The sequence below is a fragment of the Tenrec ecaudatus genome, chromosome 16 (genome assembly GCF_050624435.1).
Source record: "Tenrec ecaudatus isolate mTenEca1 chromosome 16, mTenEca1.hap1, whole genome shotgun sequence".
NCBI classification, from domain to species: domain Eukaryota; kingdom Metazoa; phylum Chordata; class Mammalia; order Afrosoricida; family Tenrecidae; genus Tenrec; species Tenrec ecaudatus.
In genome coordinates, this window is record NC_134545.1 from 40,034,083 (window position 1) to 40,044,071 (window position 9,989).

Here is a 9,989-nt window from a genome sequence, read left to right on the forward strand (position 1 = left end):
TAATCCTCAGGGCGGGGGCGCCCCAGACCTGGGGCTCCATAAGCATAAGGGTTGCGGAGCCCCAGGCATGGGCCTCCCTAAACCTATGGACTGGGGTGCTCCAGGCCTGTGGCTCCCTAAGCCTAAGGGCTGGGGCGCCCCAGGACTGAGGATACCTAAACCTAGGGGCAGGGGAGCCCCAGGCCTGGGGCACCCTAAGCCTCAGGCTATGACGCCCCAGGCCTGGGGCTCCCTAAGCCTAAGGACTGGGGCTCTCCAGGCCTCGTGCTCTCTAAGGCTCGGTACTGGGGCGCCCCAGGCCTCGTGCTCCCTAAGCCTAAGGACAGGGGCGCCCTAGGCCTTGGGCTCCCTAAGCCTAAGGGCTGGGGCACCCCAGGCCTGGGACTCCCTAAGCTTAAGGGCTGGGGCGCCCCAGGCCTGGGGATCCCTAAGCCTAAGGGCTGAGGCACCCCTGGCCTGGGGCTCCCTAAGCCTAAGAGCTGTGGATCCACAGGCCTGGGGCTCCCTATGCCTAAGTGATGGGGCTCCCCAAGCCTGGGGATCCCTAAGCCTAAGGGTTGGGATTCTCAGGCCTGGGGCTACCTAAGCCTAAGGGCTGGGGCTACCCAGACCTGGGGCTCCCTAAGCCTAAGCGCTGGGGCGCAACAGGCCTGGGGCTCCCTACGCCTAAGGCTGGGGCGCCCCAGGCCTGGGGCTCCCTAAACCTAAGGGCTGGGCGCCCCAGGACGAGGGCTCCCGAAGCCTAAAGGCTGGGTCTCCCCAGGCCTGGGACTCCCTAATCCAAAGGCTTGGGGCGCCCCAGACTGGGGCTCCCTTAGCCTAAGGGCGGAGCACCCCATGCCTGGGGCTCCCTAAGCTTAAGGGCTGGGACGCCCTTAGCCTCAGGCCTGGGGCCCCCCAGGCCTGGGGATACCTAAGCCCCAGGGCTGGGGCGCCCCCGCCTGAGGCTCCATAAGCCTAAGGGATGGGGTGCCCCAGGCCTGGGCCTCCCTAAGCCTATGGGCGGGGGCGCCCCAGGCCTGCGGCTCCCTAAGACTAAGGGCTGGGCACCCCAGGCCTCGGGATACCTAAGCCTAAGGGCTTGGGCGCCACAGGCCTGGGCCTCCCTAAGCCTAAGGGCAGGGGCGCCCGAGGCCTAGGACTCCCTAAGCCTAAGGCCTAAGGCGCCCCAGGCCTGGGGCTCCCTAATCATCAGGGCTGGGTTGCCCCAGGCTTGGGGCTCCCTAACCCTAAGGGCTGGGGGGGGCCAGGCCTGGGGCTCCCTAAGCTTAAGGGCTGGGGCGCCCCAGGCCTGGAGATCATTAAGCCTAAAAGCTGGGGCACCCCTGGCCTGGGGCTCCCTAAGCCTAAGAGCTGTAGCTCCCCAGGCCTGGGGATCCCTAAGCCTAGGGCTCCCCAGGTCTGGGGCTTCCTAAGCCTAAGGGCTGGGGCTTCCCAGGTCTGGGGATCCCTAAGCCTAAGGGTTGGGGTTTTCAGGCCTGGGGCTACCTAAGCCTAAGGGCTGGAGCACCCCCTGCCTGGGGCTCCCTAAACCTTAGGGATGGAGCACCCTAAGCCTAAGGGCTAGGGCGCCCAAGCATGGGGCTCCCTAAGCCTAAGGGCTGGGGCTCCCCAGGCCTGGGGCTCTCTAAGCCTAGGGCTCCCAAGGTCTGGGGCTCCCTAAGACCAGGGCTCCCCAGGCCAGGGGATCCCTAAGCTTATGGCTCCCCAGGCCTGGGGCTCTCTAATCCTAAGGGCTGGGGGGCCCCAGGCCTGGGCCTCCTTAAGCCTCAGGGCTGGGGCGCCCCAGGCCGGGGGCTCCCTAAGACTCAGGGCTGGGGCGCCCGAGGCCTGGGGCTCCCTAAGCCTAAGGGCTGGGGGCCCCAGGCCTGGGACTCCCCAAGCCTAAGGGCTGGGGCACCCCAAGCCTTGGGCTCCCTAAGCCTCAAGGTTGGGGCGCCCCAGTCTGGCGCTCTCTAAGTTTCAGTACTGGGGTTCCCCCGGCCTCGTGCTCCCTAAGCCTAGGGCTCCCCAGGACTAGGGCTCCCTAAGCCTAAGGGCTGGAGCACCCCAGGCCTGGGGCTCCCTAAGCCTAAGGGCTGGGGCGCCCTTAGCCTCAGGGTTGGGCGCCCCAAGCCTGGGGATCCCTAAGCCTCAGGGCGGGGGCGCCCCAGGCCTGGGGCTCCATAAGCCTAAGGGCTGCGGGCCCCCAGGCCTGGGCCTCCCTAAGCCTATGGGCTGGGGCGACCCAGGCCTGTGGCTCCCTAAGCCTAAGGGCTGGAGCGCCCCAGGCCTGGGGTTACCTAAACGTAGGGGCAGGGGAGCCCCAGGCCTGGGGCACCCTAAGCCTAAAGACAGGGGCTCTCCAGGCCTCGTGCTCCCTAAGCCTCAGTACTGGGGCGCCCCAGGCCTGGGGCTCCCTAAGCCTAAGGGCTGGGGTGCCCCAGTCCTGGGGCTCCCTACGTCTAGGGTCTGGGGCGCCGCAGGCCTGGGGTTCCCTAAGTCTAATGGCTGGTGCACCATAAGTCTAAGGGCTGGGGGGCCCAAGGCCTTGGGCTCCCTAAACCTAAGGGCTGGGGCGCCCCAGGACTGGGCCTCCCTAGGCCTAAGGGCAGGGTCTCCCCAGGCCTAGGACTCCCTGAGCCTCAAGGTTGGGGCCCCCCAGCCTGGCGCTCTCTAAGTCTCAGTACTGGGGTCCCCCGGCCTCGTGCTCCCTAAGCCTCAGGGCTGGGGCGCCCCAGCCCTTAGGCTTAGGTATCCCGAGGCCTGGGGCGCCCCAGCCCTTAGTCTTAGGGAGCCCCAGTCTTGGGGAGCCCTAGTCCTTAGGCATAGGGAGCCCAAGTCCTGGGGAGCCCGAGGTTTAGGGAGCCCGAGGCCTGGGGAGCACTAGGCTTAGGGATCCCCAGGTCTGGGGATTCCTAAGCCTAAGGGTTGGGGTTCTCAGGCCTGGGGCTACCTAAGCCTAAAGGATGGAGCACACCTGCCTGGGGCTCCCTAAACCTTAGGGATGGAGCACCCTAAGCCTAAGGGCTAGGGCGCCGAAGCATGGGGCTCCCTAAGCCTAAGGGCTGGGGCTCCCCAGGCCTGGGGCTCTCTAAGACTAGGGCTCGCAAGGTCTGGGGCTCCCTAAGCCTAGGGCTCCCCAGGCCAGGGGATCCCTAAGCTTATGTCTCCCCAGGCCTGGGGCTTCCTAAGCCTAAGGACTAGGGCTCCCCAGGCCTGGGGCTCCCTAAGCCTAAGGACTAGGGCTCCCCAGGCCTGGGGATCCCTAAGCCTAATGGTTGGGATTCTCAGGCCTGGGGCTACCTAAGCCTAAGGGCTGGGGCTCCCCAGGCCTGGGGCTCCCTAAGCCTAAAGGCTAGAGCACCCCAGGCCTGGGGCTCCCTAAGCCTAAGGGCTGGGGCCCCCTTAGCCTCAGGGCTGTGGCGCCCCAAGCCTGGGGATCCCTAAGCCTCAGGGCGGGGGCGCCCCAGACCTGGGGCTCCATAAGCATAAGGGTTGCGGAGCCCCAGGCATGGGCCTCCCTAAACCTATGGACTGGGGTGCTCCAGGCCTGTGGCTCCCTAAGCCTAAGGGCTGGGGCGCCCCAGGACTGAGGATACCTAAACCTAGGGGCAGTGGAGCCCCAGGCCTGGGGCACCCTAAGCCTCAGGCTATGATGCCCCAGGCCTGGGGCTCCCTAAGCCTAAGGACTGGGGCTCTCCAGGCCTCGTGCTCTCTAAGGCTCGGTACTGGGGCGCCCCAGGCCTCGTGCTCCCTAAGCCTAAGGACAGGGGCGCCCTAGGCCTTGGGCTCCCTAAGCCTAAGGGCTGGGGCACCCCAGGCCTGGGACTCCCTAAGCTTAAGGGCTGGGGCGCCCCAGGCCTAGGGATCCCTAAGCCTAAGGGCTGAGGCACCCCTGGCCTGGGGCTCCCTAAGCCTAAGAGCTGTGGATCCACAGGCCTGGGGCTCCCTATGCCTAAGGGATGGGGCTCCCCAAGCCTGGGGATCCCTAAGCCTAAGGGTTGGGATTCTCAGGCCTGGGGCTACCTAAGCCTAAGGGCTGGGGCTACCCAGACCTGGGGCTCCCTAAGCCTAAGCGCTGGGGCGCAACAGGCCTGGGGCTCCCTACGCCTAAGGCTGGGGCGCCCCAGGCCTGGGGCTCCCTAAACCTAAGGGCTGGGCGCCCCAGGACGAGGGCTCCCGAAGCCTAAAGGCTGGGTCTCCCCAGGCCTGGGACTCCCTAATCCAAAGGCTTGGGGCGCCCCAGACTGGGGCTCCCTTAGCCTAAGGGCGGAGCACCCCATGCCTGGGGCTCCCTAAGCTTAAGGGCTGGGACGCCCTTAGCCTCAGGCCTGGGGCCCCCCAGGCCTGGGGATACCTAAGCCCCAGGGCTGGGGCGCCCCAGGCCTGAGGCTCCATAAGCCTAAGGGATGGGGTGCCCCAGGCCTGGGCCTCCCTAAGCCTATGGGCGGGGGCGCCCCAGGCCTGCGGCTCCCTAAGACTAAGGGCTGGGCACCCCGGGCCTCGGGATACCTAAGCCTAAGGGCTTGGGCGCCACAGGCCTAGGCCTCCCTAAGCCTAAGGGCAGGGGCGCCCGAGGCCTAGGACTCCCTAAGCCTAAGGCCTAAGGCGCCCCAGGCCTGGGGCTCCCTAATCATCAGGGCTGGGTTGCCCCAGGCTTGGGGCTCCCTAACCCTAAGGGCTGGGGGGGCCCAGGCCTGGGGCTCCCTAAGCTTAAGGGCTGGGGCGCCCCAGGCCTGGAGATCATTAAGCCTAAAGGCTGGGGCACCCCTGGCCTGGGGCTCCCTAAGCCTAAGAGCTGTGGCTCCCCAGTCCTGGGGATCCCTAAGCCTAGTGCTCCCCAGGCCTGGGGCTCCCTAAGCCTAAGGGCTGGGCCTCCCCAGGTCTGGGGTTCCCTAAGCCTAAGTGTTGGGGTTCTCAGGCCTGGGGCTACCTAAGCCTAAGGGCTGGAGCACCCCCTGTCTGGGGCTCCCTAAGCCTAAGGGCTGGGGCGCCCTTAGCGTCAGGGCTGGGGCTCCGCAGGCCTGGGGATCCCTAAGCCTCAAGGCTGGGGCGCCCCAGGCCTGTGGCTCCATAAGCTTAAGGGCTGGGCGGCCCAGGCCTGGGCCTCCCTAAGCCTATGGGCTGGGGCGCCCCAGGCCTGTGGCTCCCTAAGCCTAAGGGCTGGGGTGCCCCAAGCCTGGGGATACTTAAGCCAAGGGGCTGGGGAGCCCCAGGCCTGGGGCAGGCTAAGCCTAAGTGCTGGGGCGCCCCAGGCCTGGGCCTCCCTAAGCCTCAAGGCTGGGGCGCCCCAGGCCTGGTCCACCCTAAGACTCAGGGCTGGGGCGCCTCAGTCCTGGGGCTCCCTATGCCTAAGGGCTGGGGCGCCACAGGCCTGGGGCTCCCTAAGCCTAAAGGCTGGGGCGCCCCAGGCCTGGGGCTCCCTAAGCCTTAGCCTGGGGCCCCCCAGGCCTGGGGCTCCCTAAGCCTCAGGTCTCTGACACCCCAGGGCTGGGGCTCACTAAGCCTCAAGGTTGGGGCGCCCCAGCCCGGCGCTCCCTAAGCCTCAGTACTGGGGTGCACCAGGTCTGGGGCTCCCTAACCCTAAGGGCTGGGGCGCCCCAGGACTAGGGCTCCCTAAGACTAAGGGCTGGGGCACCCCAGGCCTTGGGTTCCCGAAGCCTAAAGGCTGGGCCTCCCCAGGCCTGGGACTCCCTAAGCCTAAGGGCTGTGGCTCCCCAGGTCTCGGGCTCCCTAAGCCTAAGGGCTGTGGCTCCCCAGGTCTCGAGCTCCCTAAGCCTAGGGCTCCCCAGGACTGTGGCTCCCTAAGCGTAAGGACTAGGTCTCCCCAGGCCTGGGGCTCCCTAAGCCTAAGGGATGGGGCTCCCCAGGCCTAGGGCTTCCTAAGCCTAAGGCCTGGGACGCCCGAGGCATGGGGCTCACTAACAATCAGGGTTCGGTCGCCCCAGGCTTGGCGCTCCCTAAGCGTAAGGGCTGGAACACCCCAGGCCTGGGGCTCCCAACGCCTAAGGGCTGGGTCGCCCTTTGCCCCAGGGCTAGGGCGCCCCAAGCCTGGAGATCCCTAAGCCTCAGGGCGGGGGCGCCCCAGGGCTGGGGCTCCCTAAGCCTAAGGGCTGGGATGCTCCAGGCCTGGGGATACCTAAGCCTAGGGTCTGGGGAGCCCCAGGCCTGGGGCACCCTAAGCCTAAGGGCTGTGGCCCCCCAGTCCTGGGGCTCTCTAAGTCTAAAGGCTGGGGCGCCCCAGGCCTGGGGCTCCCTAAGTCTAAGGGCTGGGGCACCCTAGGTCTAAGGGCTGAGGCGCCCCAGGCCTGGGGCTCCCTAAACCTAAGGGCTGGGGCGCCCCAGGCCTAGGACTCCCTAAGCCTAAGGCCTGGGGCGGCCTTTGCCTGTGGCTCCCTAATCATCAGGGCTGGGTACCCCAGGCTTGGGGCTCCCTAAGCCTCAGGGCTAGGCCGCCCCAAGCCTGGGGCTTCAGAAGCCTAAGGTCTTGAGTGCCCCAGGCCTTGTGCTCCCTAAGCTAAGGGCTTGGGTGCCCCAGGCCTCGTGCTCCCTAAGCCTTAGGCCTGAGGCTCCCTAAGCTTAAGGGCTGGGGCGCCCCAGGCGTGGGGATCCCTAATTCAAAGGGCTGGTGCTCCCAAAGTCTAGGGCTCCCTAAGCCTAGGGCTTACCCAGGCCTGGGACTCCATAAGCCTAGGGCGCCCCAGGGCTGGGGCTCCCTAAGCCTAAGGCCTCGGGCTCCCCAAGCCTGGGGCTCCCTAAGCCTCAGGGCTGGGGCTCCTTAAGCCTAAGGGTTGGGGCACCCCTGGACTGGGGCTCCCAAAGCCTAAGGTCTTGGGCGCTCCAGGCCTGGGGCTCCATGAGCCTAAGGTTTGGGGTGCCCCAGTATTGGGGCTCCCTAAGCCAAGGGCTGGGGCGCCTCTGGCCTGGGGCGCCCAAAGCCTAAGGTCTGGGGTGCCCTGGCCTGGGGCTACCTAATCATAAGGTCTGGGGCGCCCAGGCATGGGGCTCCCTAAGCCAAAGGGCTGGGGCGCCTCAGGCCTGTGGCGCCCAAAGCCTAAGGGCTGGGGTGCCCAGCCCGGGGGCTCCCTAATCCTAAGGGCTGGGGTGCCCCAGGACAGGGGTTCCCTAAGGCTAAGGGCTGGGGCACCCCAGGCCTGAGGCTCCCTAAGCATAAGGGCTGGGGCGCCCCAGGCCTGGGGCTCCCTAAGCATAAGGGCTGGGGCGCCCCAGGCCTGGGGCTCCCTAACCATCAGGGCTGGGGCGCCCCAGGCTTGGGGCTCCCTAAGCCTCAGGGCTAGGCCGCCCCAGGCCTGGGGCTCCCTAAGCCTAAGGGCTGGGGCGCCCCAGGCCTCGTGCTCTCTAAGCCTTAGGCCTGTGGTTCCCTAAGCTTAAGGGCTGGGGCGCACCAGGCATGGGGATCCCTAAGCCAAAGGGCTGGGGCTCCCCAGGACAAGGGCTCCATAAGCCTAGGGCTACCCAAGCCTGGGGCTCCCTACGCCTAAGGGTTCAGACTCCCCAAGCCTGTGGCTCCCTAAGCCTCAGTGCTGGGGCACCCCAGGCCTGTGGCTCACTGAGCATAAGGGCTGGGGCCCCACGGCCTGGGGCTCCCTAAGCCTCAGGGCTGGGGCGCCCCAGGCCTGAGGATCCCTAAGCCTCAGGGCTGGGGCGCCTCAGGCCTGGGGCTCCTTAAGCCTCAGGCCTGTGGCGCCCCAGGCCAGGGGCTCCCGAAGCCTAAGGGCTGGGGCGCCCCAGGCTGAGGCTGCCTAAGCCTAAGGGTGGGGTGCCCCTGGATTGGGGCTCCCAAAGCCTAAGGGCTGGGGCGCTCCAGGCCTGGGGCTCCCTAAGCCTAATGGCTGGGGCGCCACAGGCCTGGGGCTCCCTAAGCCTAAGGGCTGGGGCGCCCTAAGCCTAAGGGCTGGGTCGCCCCAGGCCTGGAGCTCCCTAAGCCTTAGGGCTGGGGCGCCCCAGGCTTGGGCTCCCTAAGCCTAAGGGCTGGGGCATTCTAAGCCTAAGGGCTGGGGAACCCAGGCCTGGGGCTCCCTACGTGAAAGGGCTGGGACGCCACAGGCCTGGGGCTCCCTAAGCCTAAGGGCTGGGGCTCCACAGGCCTGGGGCTCCCTAAGCATAAGGGCTGGGTCTCCCAAGGCTTGGGGCTCCCTAAGCCTAAGGGCTGTGGCTCCCCGGAATGGGGCGACCTAATCATAATGTTTGGAGCTCCCCAGGCCTGGGGCTCCATAAGCCTAAGTGCTCGGGCACCTCAGGCTTGGGGCTCCCTAAGTCTAAGGGCTGGGGTGCCCCAGGCCTGGGCTCCCTAAGCCTAAGGGCTGGGGCACCCTAAGCCTAAGGGCTGGGGCGTCCAGCCCTGGGGCTCCCTAAGCCTCAATGCTGGGGCACCCCAGGCCTGGGGCTCCCTAAGCCTAAGAGCTGGGGCACCCCAGGCCTGGGGCTCCCTATTCTCAAGGCTGGGGTGCCCCAGTCCCCGGGCTCCCTAAGCCTAAAGGCTGGGGCGCCCCATGCCTGGGGCTCCCTAAGCCTAAGGGCTGGGGTGCCCCAGGCCTGGGGCTTCCTAAGCCTAAGGGCTCGGGCTTCCCAGGCCTTGGGCTCCCTAAGCCTAAGGGCTAGGGCTCCCCAGGCCTGGGGTTCACTAAGCCTAAGGGCTCGGGCTCTCCAGGTCTAGGGCTCCCTAAGCCTAAGGCGCGGCCTCCCCAGGCCTGGGGCTCCCTAAGCCTAAGGGCTCGGTCTCCCCAGGTCTGGGGATCCCTAAGCCTAAGGGCTCGGGCTCCCCAGGCTTGGGGCTCCTTATGCCTAAGGGCTCAGGTTCCCCAGGCCTTGAGCTCCCTAATCCTAAGGGCTGCGGCGCCCCAGGCCTGGGGCTCCCTAAGCCTAACGGCTGGGGCGCCCCAGGCCTGGGTCTCCCTAAGCCTAAGGGCTGCGTCGCCCCAGGCCTGGGGCTCCCTATACCTAAGGGATGGGGCGCCCCAGGCCTGGGGCTCCCTAAGCAAAAGGGCTGGGGCAGCTCAGGCCTGGGGCTCCCTAAGCCTAAGGGCTAGGACTCCCCAGTCTAGGGGTTCACTAAGCCTAAGGACTTGGGCTCCCCAGTCTTGGGGCGCCCTAGCATAAGGACTCGGGCTCCCCAGGCCTTGGGCTCCTTAAGCCTAATGGCTCGGGCTCCCCAGGCCTGGGGCTCCCTAAGGGCTGGGGCGCCCCAGGCCTGGGGCTCCCTAAACCTAAGGGCTGGGGCGCCCCAGGACTAGGGCTCCCTAAGACTAAGGGCTGGGGCGCCCCAGGCCTGGGGCTCCCGAAGCCTAAGGGCTGAGCCTCCCCAGGCCTGGGACTCCCTAAGCCTATGTGCTGGGGCTCCCAAAGCCTGGGGCTCCCTAAGCCTAAGGGCTGTGGCTCCCCATGCCAAGGGCTCCCTAAGCCTAATGTCTGGGGCTCCCCAGGCCTGGGGATCCCTAAGCCTAGTGCTCCCCAGGCCTCGGGCTCCCAAAGCCTAGGGCTCTCCAGGACTGCGGCTCCCTAAGCCTAAGGACTAGGGCTCCCCAGGCCGGGGGCTCCCTAAGCCTGAGGGTTGGGGTTCTCAGGCCTGGGGCTACCTAAGCCTAAGGGCTGGGGTTCCCCAGGCCTAGGGCTTCCTAAGCCTAAGGGCTATGGCACCCCAGACCTGGTGCTATCTAAGCCAAAGGCTTGGGGCGCCCCAGGACTGGGGTTCCCTAAGCCTAAGGGCTGGGGCGCCCTTAGCCTCAGGGCTGGGGCGCCCCAGGTCTGGGGATCCCTAAGCCTCAGGGATGGGGCGCCCCAGGCCTGGGGCTCCATAAGCCTAAGGGCTGGGGCGCCCCAGGCCTGGGGATACCTAAGCCTAGGGGCTGGGAAGCCCCATTCCTGGGGCACCCTAAGCCTAAGGGCAGGGTCTCCCCATTCCTGGGGCTCCCTAAGTCTAAGGGCTGGGGCGCCCCAGGCCTGGGCCTCCCTTAGCCTATGGGCTGGGGCACCCCAGGATTGTGGCT